The sequence below is a fragment of the Canis lupus genome, chromosome 4 (assembly GCF_011100685.1).
Source record: "Canis lupus familiaris isolate Mischka breed German Shepherd chromosome 4, alternate assembly UU_Cfam_GSD_1.0, whole genome shotgun sequence".
Taxonomy (NCBI): domain Eukaryota; kingdom Metazoa; phylum Chordata; class Mammalia; order Carnivora; family Canidae; genus Canis; species Canis lupus.
Window position 1 is genome coordinate 87660452 of NC_049225.1, and position 14036 is coordinate 87674487.

Sequence of the window (14036 nt, forward strand, 5' to 3'; positions counted from 1 at the left end):
CCCGTTCTCGGCTCAAAGATGCCCGAGGCAAATACAGACGCCCCTACTCTGCATCCAAACAGCTGAGAACATCCGTAAAGGCCAGAGGCAAACATCCCTCCAGCCCCTACTGTTTTCAAGACAAGCTCAGAGAAGCTAGGACAGTACTCCATAGGCCCAGGAAGACCTTTCTTCTATATATTAAGAAATAGGACCCAGCAATTGCACTGTTGGGGATTTACCCCAAAGATACAAATGCAATGAAACGCCGGGACACCTGCACCCCGATGTTTCTAGCAGCAATGGCCACGATAGCCAAAGTGTGGAAGGAGCCTCGGTGTCCAACGAAAGATGAATGGATAAAGAAGATGTGGTTTATGTATACAATGGAATATTACTCAGCTATTAGAAATGACAAATACCCACCATTTGCTTCAACGTGGATGGAACTGGAGGGTATTATGCTGAGTGAAGTAAGGCAGTCGGAGAAGGACAAACATTATATGTTCTCATTCATTTGGGGAATATAAATAATAGTGAAAGGGAAAATAAGGGAAGGGAGAAGAAATGTGTGGGAAATATCAGAAAGGGAGACAGAACATAAAGACTGCTAACTCTGGGAAACGAACTAGGGGTGGTAGAAGGGGAGGAGGGCGGGGGGGTGGGAGTGAATGGGTGACGGGCACTGGGTGTTATTCTGTATGTTAGTAAATTGAACACCAATAAAAAAATAAATTAAAAAAAATAATAATAAAAAATAAAAACTTAACTAGAAAATTAAAAAAAAAAAAAAAAAAAAAGAGAGAAATAGGGACGTTCTGGAGCACCTGGTGGCTCAGTGGTTGAGCATCTGCCTTTGGCCCAGGGCATGACCCCGGGGTCCCAGGATCGGGTCCCACATCGGGCTCCCTGCATGGAGCCTGCTTCTCCCTCTGCCTGGGTCTCTCTGCCTCTCTCTGTGTCTCTCATGAATAAATAAAATTAAAAAAAAAAAAAAAAAGGAAATAGGGATGTTCTTACAGTTACTAGATGGCTGCTCTTATTGTCTCTTTTGATACAATGTTTCCCCAACTAGACCCTGTTACTACGTAACTTGGCGGGTGTATTAGTCTAGTCCCGAGGGTGTGTGTCGACAGGTAAATGAGGTGGCTCCGTGCAAAATCGGTTTGCCAAGCCGTCCAAGAAACTTGTAATTTAGAGAGCTCAACCAGGAAAGGCTGTTCTCTCTTGTCTGTTTCTTCATAAACTTGAAAAAGAAGTTTCCATTTGGATTTATTTTAGGAATATATTTCTGACCTACAAAGCGGTAATAATTAAAAGTATTTATAAAAAACTGTGAAGTCACACGGATTGCAGGTTTCCCTGGAAAGAACGTACGTCCGTCGACGCTTGCTCTCCCCTTACCGGAACGTCTAGATGGATCCTTGTAAATATGACATTAAAACCGTATCTCATCAAAAGTGAACTTACCGCAGTGTCTAGCTCATTTTTAAATATGAAATTAAAACTGAATCTCACCCAAAGTGAACTTACCACCGTTTCTCCAAGTGTGAATGCCCACAAACAACTCACAGTGCTCAAATAAGTTTCAAATACCTGATTATTAAGCTCTCCAGTGTGTTTTAACAACGTAAGGCCTTAAGGGCCATATTTTAACGGCTACTTCAGGAACCTGCAGCTCTCTTAAATCCTCTAACTCGGCCCCAGTGCTATCCGAGGTAATTCTAAAGAAAAAAGATTCAACCTCGGGCTTTACGCAGCTCTCAAACCACTGAGCCAGAGAACCTCAGCAATCCACGGAAGAGCTTCCCCAGGGTGGAAGCTCTGTCGTGTCCACCCTTCCCCAAGACACCCTGGATCTTCCAAGGGCCTCCCTGAGCATTTCCTAGGGCACAGCGCTTGGGCTATGCACTCACTTCACAGCCCCCAAACCAGCCTAAAGCCAACTGGCTTTCTTTTCCAATGTGTCCCCTCACTCCATAGCACCTGCCCGCCCCCCCGCCCCCAGCCAGCACCACTGTTCATTTGAGGAAGAAAGCAAAGATGTGACCCCAAAATTTAGTCTTATAAGTTATTTTAATGCGTGCCATAAATGCTTTGGCATGTGAAGGAAGTCACGTCCTATAATGCAAGAGGGGTGAGGTAAGTTGAAGGGGAAAGATGGCATGGAGTAAAGCCATAGCAGGTACCAACCGCAGATAAGGGGCACCAGTGGTCCCCATCAGTGGCAGAAGAGATTCATTCTGCAGAGGAGAGGGGGAGAGGGCAGCAGGGAGAGACATACAGGATCAGGACTGGATTTTCAAAAAATGGTACCAGGGTCAAAGAATGGTAAGAATTTAAGTTACAGACATTGAGTAAGAGTTTGACTCAATTCCACAGAAGGGAGGGGCAGCGGCAGGGAGGCTTTATTGGGAAATAACCTGGTTTTCCACTGGGCCACTAACCAGCTCATGAGACTTTGAGTAAGCCACCAACTTTTCTAAGATCCTTTTGAGTTCCAAATATAATTGTTTAGGTCACAAGCTTTCAAACATTCTGGGAGGATGACACAAGTATTTACAAAAGATTGAGGCTGGAGTTAGGGTGGTATTTGAAAGCAGTCACCGATTTTCTGCAAAGGAATCCTACATGGAGGCAGAATGAAAATGGGTTCACAAAGATAGGACTCAGTTTGCTTCTCGTCGGGCGACCCTAAGTGCATAGCAGGAAGGAGGTCAAGTAGCATCCCTGGTTAGTAACGGGGCGAATTACAGGTAAGGCATCTAGGTGTGTATCTCCCCTTGCGAGGTGTATTGAGGAAAGCAAAGGGGCCAACCAAGGCCATATCCATCTAAGAGTCCTTAATTCGGAGCGGCCACCACCACCATCATCATCACCATCCAAGAAAAGGATGACTTAAGGACACTAGGCCAAGTTCACTATGACAAGAAGCACTTCTAATCTACAGGTCACTTAACGTATGTACTGACTCAATATTTATTCTGCATTGAATCCCTTCTATAGTAAGTAATTTTTCTTGAAGAACTTAGGATCCTCTCTCTCTCTAAATGAATATCAAAGATGCTAATCTATTAGAAGGTCTCCCATTATATTCCATGTCCATTTGACATAAGACAAAATGGCCAAGGCTCATGGAAAACAGTGTCGCACCAGAGAGCAGAACAGGGCCACCGATATGGATGTGAATTCTATGACTTTCTATTAGCTCTACAATCTTATGGTCATTACTGAGCCCTCCATTTTTCACTTACGCCTGGGTAAGATGCATTTTACAATTTGTTTGAGGGGATAAAATTCAATTAGAGCATAGGATATACAAGGAAATATCAACAAATGTCCAATCTCATCCTTGCACTTCTCCAGATTAAGCAACAACAAAAAATACCCAAACTTTCATAGAGGAAAACATTTAAAAGATACAACATCCCTATCCAAAACGTTTCCTATGGTGAATACCTGACAGATAAAGTAAAATACAATTTCCCTCCTACATCTGTTAGATTCAAAAACCTGTTTAAAAAACCATTAGAAAATGATTTAACTCGGCTGGCTCAGTCGGCTAAGCGCCTGCCTTTGGGTCAGGTCATGACTGGGGTCCTGGGATGGAGCCCTAGGTGGGGCTCGCTGCCCAGGGGGAGTCTGCTTCTCCCTGTCCCTCCGCCCCTCCCCCAGCTTGGGTGCACGTGTGCACTCTCTTTCTCTCACATAAATAAATAAAACCTTAAAAAAAAAAAAAAAGAAAGAAAAGAAAATGATTTAAGCAAAATGGAAATGACTTTACCTTCACCTAAGAGCAAAACTCAGTGTCCAGAAGGTCAAATACAAACCACTTGGGCAGATCCCCGATTTAAATACCTGAAAGGTTCAAACTGATTCCAGGATCCATCAAACCCAAATATCTGAAAGTCCAAAGAACTTCCTTTTTGCTTTTAAGAAGCCAGGGTGACCAAGGTCTCCATGGGGATAATTAATTCCAAGCATTTGGTCAACAGGTGACGACCTCTACATTCCTGAATAATAAAAGTTCAACTCCTGGCATAGGCTGGTGGGGATGTGCGCAAGCAAGCGTATACCACGTGTCCTCGGAATTTCAAATATCAAGAGTGGTTTCTATCAATCTTAGTCCTAATGACTTACTAGTAAGACACTCCTTTCAAATGCAAACGAATGCATCTGGATCCCGGACACCACAGAAGCTGAGTAGGCTCAGGAATCTGAATGAATTATGTCTGTTCCCCAGGTCATACAGTCTTACCCAGATCTCAACATTATCAAAACAGTAAGCCTTTCTCAGAAGGTCTCTGAAGTGGCAAGGACTTTCTTTCTTTTTTTTTTTTTTTAAATATCAGTTCCATATGGAGGCTAGGGTTGTACTAATCAACCCACTCTGGACTTTTGAAACCAGTACAAGTGCCCTGGCAACCTATTCAAGGTACCATGGCTACACCTGGAGGGTCTTCCTAAACCTCGTACTTCTACATTCAACCAACTTCCATCCAAGGCCCCACGGCCCAGGCCTGTTTTGCGAGGACGGCCTCTGAAAGGAGCACGTGAATGGCTACAGACGGAGGGGAAGGCGGGTTCTCTCACCATTTTATGGTGAATGTGCTTTACAAAGACATACAGAATACGTGAGGCAGTGTCCTGGGTGTTTGACGACTGCACTTAATCCTTGCAAAGACTCAGCTGTAACCTGCATTTCGTGGATGAGGACTGAGGCACAGAGAGACGCTAAGCAATCTGCCGAGAAAGCCACACAGCAGAGACCGGATTCTTAAGCCAGTGACGGGCCCCAAGTCCAAGTCCACCACACCCCGCCCTCCGTATCATGCTTTTCTAGGCATCATACTCCCTACACAATGTACAAGCGACGGCTGAAATATGTATTTAAAAGTTTAAGCAACAAACCGATGAAACCCAGTTCTTTCTAAAATGAAGAAAAAAATCATCGATTCAAAAACAAAGTTCATAAAATGTTTAAGTGATAAGGAGGAAATATGGTGCGAATGCATTGCCTTCCCCACGAAACGCCCTTTTTCTATATCTTGAAATGTTTCCTTATGCCCCAGGCCCCTGGTGTGCATGCAGATGGTTTCTATTTCGAAGCCTCCAAAGCTTTCAGGAATTTATTCCTAGACTTTGAAACCTGCTCGCTTGCAACCTCCCCTCACCGATGGCCTTGGCTAGTCCAAAAACTCTCTGCTTTCCCTGTTTTTGTTTGAAAAAAAAAAAAAAAATCTACTGCCTTTGGAAAGCCTGATTTTTTAAAGTTATTTAAATCCTCGGGTTGCAGAAGCAGGAAAATGCACGACAGGACTCCTCTGCCTCCACGTCACCCCATTTCTGACGTCCAGAGGGAGGAGAATGCTGTTGGATCAGCGTCGCTAAGGCCCGTGTCTTCTCAAGATCACAATTTACCTACAGGCTGGTAAGAACTGGATTCTACACGCTCATCTTTTGCTCTCGTAAGGTTCAGCGGACACTTAACCTCGGTGTCTGTCTAGAGAAACAGTGGCGGACGGAAGCGCCTGTAACCGAGCCCCTCCTTTGGCAGGCTGGCAGCGTCGGGGCTTCAGGACTACCCCTGTATTTTCTCAAAAGAATGTCAATGCCACCTCTGGAGTTACGTAAGCGGCCCTGGGAAGTTCAATGAGGGTGGCTACCCTGGCTTCGTCCAATCCACTTTTGGGCAAATTCCCACAGTGTCCCATTAAATTTCAAATACGCACATGCATGAGGACACTAGTTAGCAATTATGATAGCTGAGCATCCCTGAAAGCGAACTACCCCATTTCTAAGCCTGAAACCCCGAGGCCTTGATTAATCAGCTTGGGCCCCAACTGCAGCTCCAGGCACAGGAGAGAGTGGGGGCGTCAGTCACGCGGACCGCGCGGAGGTGCAACGGCGAGGTCAGGAAGCCTCGGGGAGCCAGTCATTGTGCTTCTGCGCTGTTTAGCCGTATGGGTGGTCCTTAGTATCGTGGGAAAATGAACGATTATTATCTCAATCCTACAACTGAAGTAGTGAAACTCACGGAGGCCTCCAGTAGTCTGCCCACCGGGGTTGAGCCGGAGTCTAGGGATTTTTCAAACCCAGTCACTTTGCACTGTGCCTCGGGGTGCCTCCCCCAGACATTCAGAGTATTTTCTCTTCGAAAACAATTCCGGGCTATTCACAACCTCAGAGCCAAGGGTGGTCGAGGAGACCTGATGAATGCTAGATGCTGCACCCATTTCCCTGAGAACCGCAGCTCGTCTACATCTCAGAGTGTCCTCAGTGGCCCCCCGGCTTCCCGTTCACCAGCTAAAATGATCACGAAGACGCTGACCCCTGGTACAGAAGGGGTCAAACGGGCAGGTCCAACCACATGCAACATAAAGGCCTAAGCAAATCGGGGCATTTCTTTCAACAGAATCAGACACCAAAAGCGATTGCTTCTGACACAGGAGAGTTGACAGGCCTTCTTGGGATGTTTTGCAAAACATGATTTTAACAAGAGATTAGAAAAATAAGGCAGAACAATTTTGTAAGTCCTTTATTTTGTGAGCATCGTTCATTACAGCTTTTAAAGTTCAGGAGTGCCTCAACGTGAGTTTGTAAACCCGTAAATGAACACCTTAATCCGAGACGTTCAGAGCAGCCCATTCGTTTTACACCGCTAGAAATTGGAAAGGAGCTTCTTAGGACCCTAGCTAGACGCCCCCATCTACGTACATATATTTAGAAAGAACAAAATTGATTACTCTCCAAAGACCAACACGAAGCACTATTAAGTAATATTCTACACAACTAATTTAGTTTCGTTATCATCAGTAAGATTTCATTTTTTATTGCATGTGTACATATAAGTACGTGTGTGTATGTGTGTGTATATATGTGTGTGTAAGCATGTGTGTATAGACATGGCACCTTAAAAAATAGTTTTGGATTTTGCAAGTCTTTACAAAACTACTGTGTATAACACCCAGACATCCATTTTACAGTGACTAAAACTCCCCCAAATGTCAATTTTTCATACTCTGCTTATCTTGGCCATGAAGCGAAAATGGTTTCTAAAGTGTTCTTAATGTAAATTTGTTTCAAAAACCACAAAAACTAAAGAGACGGAACGCATCACATCTCACGCTATCATGTGACGTGTTCTGGTAAATTCAGTAAGATTGTAGAGATGCGCCCAAGGATAGGCAGCTGAAGCCCTTAGAGCTCTTCCATTGGACATTCAAATTAGGGTGGTCCAGCAGGAGAGAAGGTTCTCTTCCGCACGCCATAATGAAAGCATGAGCACCAGTTAAGAGACAAAAATGCCACTGTCAATATGCTCATTGTGGGCGCCTTTTGTCGGAAGGCCCATTAGCTCCCTTTCTCCACCTGCCAGGGACTGCCAAAAACCAAGCAGGATAAAAGAGTAAGGGAACTGATGATTTTTGCAAATTCGGTTTAAAATTTATCTTGCTTAAAAACCAAGACTTACTGAATTGGGGGCATATTGGTATATATTTGCTATCAAAGCCCATCTACTCCAACTCATCTCTCCCTCAAAAGACATAACCTCAAAGGAAAAGAAAAAAAAAAAAAAAACCTGCAGAGAGCCCTCTACACCGTAATAAGCAGCTCAATACTAAGGAATAGAGAGGGTACCAGCAGCTACCCTCTCAAGTATAGGCCCGGCCATATTAAACGTGATCAGTATCAATATCCTTTTATTAAAAGGAACAAAAGAGATGACTTCCATTTTCCTGCCACATGTTGTCCTGCCAGGGTGTGCCGAGAATACTTAAACAGAAAATTTGTAATGGGCCATTGCAAAAATACGGCATGTAGCTACTTTCTATCCATAAGTGGCCTTTTGGATGGTACAATAAAGTAGCCCCTAAAGTCAAAAAGAAATCTGAATGGCCATAACCTGGATGATACATCATTTTGAAGAAAATCAGCCATCAAAGGTACGGGTATCATGGCTTCTGCTAGACATTGCCAAAAAAAGAAAAGAGAAAAAAAAAAAAGTGGGGGGGAAGCATCATGAATTCAGTCAAGCATCTTTACCCCAGCAGCCCCGGTTGCCTTCTTCCTCCTCCCCTATCCGTGATTCCCTTCTCCATGGGGCTGGCCTTTTGGGATCCCTAGTGAAACAATGAGGCAGGAATCCAGAGAACAGACTGGGTTCGGATTCTGACAAGGTGACCACTTCCCCCTGCTCCGCTCTGTAGGCCATCTTGTTCCCACAAACGCCAGAAATGTCTTAATTTCTTCCAAGTAGTGACACTAGGGGCGGATAGCCACTGTCAGTTTGGGGACCGGCGTCCCTTAATCAAAGGACCAGCAGCAAAAAAAAAAAAAAAAAATCTGTCAAATGGTTAAGTGATGCAAATCGAGGGGGCCTCCATCACTGCGGTGCAATGGGCTATGGGGGTGGGGGGAGAACAATGGGCAGCTAGGAAGGAAAATTAGTGTTCGGTCACGAATATAATCCACAGTTTGCTCTCAGCACCAAGGATAATCTTATTTTTCATCACTAAGAACGCCAAGGGCGAGAGGCAACCTGGAAGAAGAAGAAGCGACGCGCGCGCGGAGCCCCCGTCCTCTGCGGCCAAGGGTTTCACGCAACATTCGGGGCAAACGCCTTTGTTCCCCGGCGCGCGGAGGGGGTGGGTGGGTGGGTGATGGGGCGCTCGGCTGGGGCTGCCGGGGGCCTCCACACCCAGCTCTCCGGCGCATGCGCCAGGCCGAGACAAAGGAATAGGTAATTACGGCCCCGGTTCATTCATTCGGCCCGCAGCGCCCGGCCCCCGAGCCCCGGGGCGACCCCGCGAGGCCCCCGCCCCCCCCCCCCCGCGCCGCCGGCCCCGCGGGAGCCCGACGGGGTCCGCCCCAGGCTGGGCGCCAGGCTGCACCCGTGGGCGCCGCGCCCTCCTCCGCGGGGCGGTCGCGCGGGCGGCGCGGGTTCGAGGCCCGCCCGGGGCGGCGGCGTCTCCGGGGAGGCGGGCGCTCGGCGAGTCTTCCCCGAGGGCCGCGGGGCGCACCCACCCGGGGCCCGCAGTCCCCCCGCCTGTCGGCCGCACCCGCCGCGCCCCCCGCGGCCTCCCCGGGGCGCCCACGGGAGCCCCCAGCAAGCCCGCCCCTGGCCCGGGGGCCGCGCCCCGCTCTCCGCCCCGCGCCCCGCGCGCCCCGTGCGCCCCGCGCCCCCTCCCCGGCCGGTGACATCCGCTCCCGCGGCCCCGCGGCGCTCCGGCAGGTCCCCGCCGCGCGCCCCCCGGCCCCGGGCCCCGCGCCCCGCGCCCCCCACCCCTGCGCCAGGCTGCGCCCCGCGCCCCGCGCCCCGCGCCCCGCGCCCCTGCCCCGCGCCCGACGGGAGCCCCGCGGAGGCCGCCGTCCGGAGAACAAAGGCCGGGGGCGCGGGGGGCAGGGGCGCGGGGCAGAGGCGCGGGGGGCAGCGGGCAGGGGCGCGGGGCCCGGCGGCGGGGCGCCCTCTTACCGGCTCGGGTGCTGTGCCCCCGGGGAGCGCGGTGCCGCGAGCGGCGCGGGTGCGGGCGTGGCCGGCGGGTGCCTGGCCGCGGGCGGAGGCTGAGTCCCGGCTCGACGGCCGAGCCCGCAGCGAGGAGCGAGTGGGAGCTGCCGCCGCCGCCGCCGCCGCCGCCGCTACTGCCGCCGCCGCCGCTCCTGCCGCCGCAGCCCCTGCGCCGCTCGCGCCCGCGCTCCCCCTCCCCTTCCTGCCCAGCGCCCTCCCCCGGCGCCCGCCCGCCGCCCGCCTCCCGCCTCCCGCCTCCCGCCGCCCGCGAACCCCGCCCCTCCGCGCCGCCCCGGGCCCCGCCCGCCTCCCCTGCGCCCGGCCCCGCCGCCCCGGCCCCCGGCCCCCGGCCCCCGGCCCCCGGCTTGCGCGCGCCCCCCTCCGCGCCCCTCCCCCGCCGAGCCGAGCCCCGCGTCCGTGGGCAGCCCTCGCCCTCGCCCTCGCCCTCGCCCTCGCCCTCGCCCTCGCCCTCGCCCGCCCTCTCTCCGTCTCCCCTGGACTGGCCGCAGAGGCCCGCCCCGGGGTGCCCACGGCGCCCCCTGCACCTGCTGCCCGTCCCGCGCCCCGCACCCTCGCGCGCCGCGCCCGCCGGAGCCCCGGACACCTGGACACCCGGACACCTGGACGCCTGGACACCTGGACACCTGGACACCCGGACACCCGGACGCCTGGACACCCGGACACCCGGACGCCTGGACACCCGGACACCTGGACACCCGGACACCCGGACACCTGGACACCCGGACACCTGGACGCCTGGACACCTGGACACCCGGACACCTGGACACCCGGACACCCGGAGGCCTGGACACCCGGACACCCGGACGCCTGGACACCCGGACACCTGGACACCCGGACACCCGGACACCTGGACGCCCGGACACCTGGACGCCTGGACACCCGGACACCCGGACACCGGGACACCCGGACACCTGGACACCCGGATACCCGGACACCGGGACAGCTGACAGCTGGACACCCAGACGCCTGGACACCGGGACAGCTGGACACCCGGACACCGAGACACCCGGACACCTGGACGCCTGGACACCGGGACGCCTGGACAGCTGGACAGCTAGACACCTGGACGCCTGGACACCCGGACACCCGGAGGCCTGGACGCGCGGGAGGCCGAGACGACCCGGCACCGCGCGGCCGCAGGGGGCCGCCGACCCAGGGCGAGTCCGCGAGCGCGGCCGGGGCGAGGGCGGCGGCCCAGGTCCGCCCGCGTGGGGAGGGCGCCGCGCCGCGCCCCGCGAGGATGCTGTGGGCGGAGGGCAGGCGGCGGCCGAGCAGAGGCAGCGGCGGGTCCTGCGCGGTGGCGAGCGGCGGGGCCGGGGGTCGGGGGGTCCGGGGGGCGGGGGGCGGGGACGGGGACGGGGACGGGGACGGGGACGTCCACCCACCTGGCTCACCTGCCGGCGGGGAGCGGATGCGGGAGACGGCGCGGCGACGCTCACCCCGGCTGCTCGTCCTCAGACAAAAGCCCGCGTCACCTGCCCGCGGCCGCCGGGACCTCGGGGCCCCTCTTTGCGGCCCGCTGGCGCCCTCTGGCTGCGCCCGGTCGGCCTGGGCGTACCCGCGGCCCCGGGAAGCCGGCGGCGCCCTCCTCACCTGGGCGGGGCGCCCTCCTCACCTGGGCGGGGCGGCGCGTCCTCCGCCCTCGCAGGCCCGGGACGCGGACGAAGGCCTCCGTCCTCCGTCCTTAGGGGAGGATGCCACAGGCAGGTGCGTCCGCAGGCAACTGGGGGAGGTAAGTGCCTTTTCAACCAACAGGGGAAGAAAACAAGAAAACGTATCGGAACTTTACATGTCAATCAAGCAGGGCGCCAGGGTCCACCCAGGACTGTGCCTGCCAGGTGTGCGGGGGACCCCGAGGCTACCCGCGCAGGGCCAGGTGACCGCAACAGACTGAATGTTCGCCTTGTAACCAAAGGGCCTAGGAAAAAAATGGTGATTTTTTGTTTGTTTGTTTCTGGCTATTTTTTTTTCCTTTTCCCCCTTTCTTTTCTTTTCTTTGCCCTTTAAGTGAAATAGCAAAGAAGTAATTGCAGTACAAGGACTGGGAAGAGGATTACAACCGGGGGTGTCTCCCAAGCATTTCATGTCTCTGAACGGTTATGCTCAGTGATGTCGTATGTCCCATATTCATGCCTCCTTCGGGACCACCGTCCCCGAGGCTGTATGCTGAGTTTCTCAGCCTCCTGTCTGGGGCGGGTAATTTTTTATTTTGGATGGGGGAGCGGCTAAGGGGTAGTGTCAGGGCTCCTGTGGATGTGGAGCATCACAGCCGACCTCTACCCACTAGTTGTCAGTAGTGAGTATGCACCTGCGCACGCGCGCGCACACACACACACGCGCGCGGCACCATCACCACCCCCAGCAACACGACACCAGTTGTGACAACCCACAGTGCCTCCAGGCATTGCCAAACGACCCCCAGGAGACAAAAATCACTCCAGGTTGAGAACTGCTGGACCAAAATAAAATTTTCAATCGTCTTGGGCAAGCCTCTAAGTGTTTACTTTATCAGATCAGATGAGCATTTGCAATTGCATTAAAGCCCAAGACATCCACTGAATGTATCTGTTAGGGCCCCTGAGTAGTTGTTTCTTTAATATTCGGTTTTAGCTCTGCGATCTTTCAGACGTGTAAGTCATCTGAAAATTAGTGAGCGTCCGTTCCTATTGTGTTTTCATGAGAAGCCTCCGAATATTACCTTCTATTTTCCCTTTGTCCGATTTTTCCACCAAGAGACGACATAGGAAGGAATGTCTGTTCGCCTCCAGTGCTCCTGGCGCCGTTCATGAGGGCGAAAACCAGCCTTGCGAAGGTGTGACTGGAAAGCAGATCACAGGTTACCATAGAAATAGAGGTACAGGCTCACACCAAGGCAATGGCGTGTCTCCTCAGTGTGGTCTCCCATCAGATTTCGCTGTCCCCTCAAGGACTTTTTTTTTTAAGGAATTTTCTTTAATGAAATCATGATGTAATGGGCTGATAGAGCCATTAATCTCGGAATTTGTCGACATGCATCAAATGGTGACCAAAATGTCACATCTCAATCCTTTATTACATAAAATCCAGTATGGTGACGTGTGTAGTCTGAGTTTTACTCGTTCATCCAACATCTTACATTTTTAATGTGCGTGCTCTTGAAAAAATTTTAAAAACAACTCACTCAGGGGCTTTAGGAATAAGCATCTGAAGCTCTGGAATTGAGAAAATTGTTAACATTAACTACTGTGGATGCCACTGGCTGCTTAGATTATGAACTAATGGACTTGGACGCATATGGTAAAGTGCAATCTGTGACAAATTTCATTACCTGTCGACATTACACACACTAAAATAAAAACTGCCTCACTCTCCAAATGGAATGAATATATTCTTAATAAACAAAGCTGCACTTCCTGGGTTGTAAAATGAATTCTGTTGTCATTTTCAATCGCCTGCATAATTTGCTTCAGTGGAGCATAACGTGCACCACGAAAATACTCATCAGAAAGATAAATTATGCAGTGACTACTGATCTTTCTAAAAGATTTGCCAAAGAATTGCCTGCAAGATAATGGGCACATTGTCACCCAAATTACTAGTCAGTTTCCAAGAACTCCGGTGTCCGGCCTTCCAGAATGTTAGCGAGCGAGCGTGTCAAGTGAGGCGTGTCCAACAGATTAGTGTGGAGACCTCATCTCACCCCCAAACCTCGCCCACCGCTCCCGTATCAGCCAGCCAGGCCCGGCGTCTGCCTCGCCTCCCCTTCCTTCTCTCCTAAATTGTGGAAAAAGGGAGTGAGATCCCACATCAAAGGTGCAGACCGACGTGAGTGAGACAGAGGCGCGGTGACCTAGCGCGGCCCGCGTGACCCCGGCCGCCGTGGCCGGGCCTCTTCTGGCCAGCTCCTGTTCAAGGCCACCAAGGCCACCGTGACACCCACACAGAGAATTCGGGAAACGCGGCTCTAGCCGGAAGCACCGGCTGGGTGAGCGGGTTGCTGTAGACGTGCCCAAGGCCTGACCTGCAAACTGCGAGTTATAAAGGCCGGTGTGCTGTTACGTCTGAACGTGTGCAGCTTTTCTCCCCTGAAATGCATGTGTGACTTTCAATCAAAGGAGAATACGGACATCTGTAAATGTATTTCATGCCCCCCCCCCCATCCCAACCTCACCGTTCACACGGCCCCATGAAGGAACTGCCTTTGCAGGTGCCCTCCGGCTTCCAGGGAACGTTTGGCCCTACCCAGAGGCCTTCGGGGAGACGGTATGATGGGAAGGGGCCACTGGCACCTAACGGGTAAAACCGGCGCTGCCCAGTACCCTCCAGTACCCCCAGAGCGGCCCCGCAGCCAGCAATTATCCTGGGCTAAAACACCCGTAATGACAAGGTTGGGAAACCTTGGTTTAAGAGAGCATGAAGTTGGAAAAGACTCGATGTGTCTTAAGAGCACATCCTGCAGGGAAGCTGCCTCTGGCTGTGGGTCGGGGTGTCTCGCAGGCAGTGGCTGTGGGAGGTGTGAATGGGGCACATCTTCCCCGAAGCGGGCCCT

The 14036-nt window shown here is 52.6% G+C and overlaps 1 protein-coding gene and 1 long non-coding RNA gene across 7 annotated transcripts in view; one reads left to right on the forward strand and one right to left on the reverse strand.

Annotated features, from left to right (window-relative positions):
• The window catches only part of BASP1 (brain abundant membrane attached signal protein 1), a 57843-nt gene extending 46621 nt beyond the window's left edge, over positions 1–11222 (reverse strand). The window contains exon 1 of one of the 6 annotated variants that reach the window (XM_038535435.1): positions 11124–11222. The gene's annotated coding sequence lies outside the window, so the exon portion shown is untranslated. The other 5 variants (XM_038535431.1, XM_038535429.1, XM_038535436.1 and 2 more) reach the window with 5 other exon arrangements.
• LOC106558747 lies at positions 10924–12900 on the forward strand. Its single transcript, XR_005358691.1, has 2 exons — positions 10924–11440; positions 12242–12900. It is a non-coding gene; the product is annotated as an uncharacterized LOC106558747 (long non-coding RNA).
• Positions 12901–14036: the final 1136 nt, after the last annotated feature.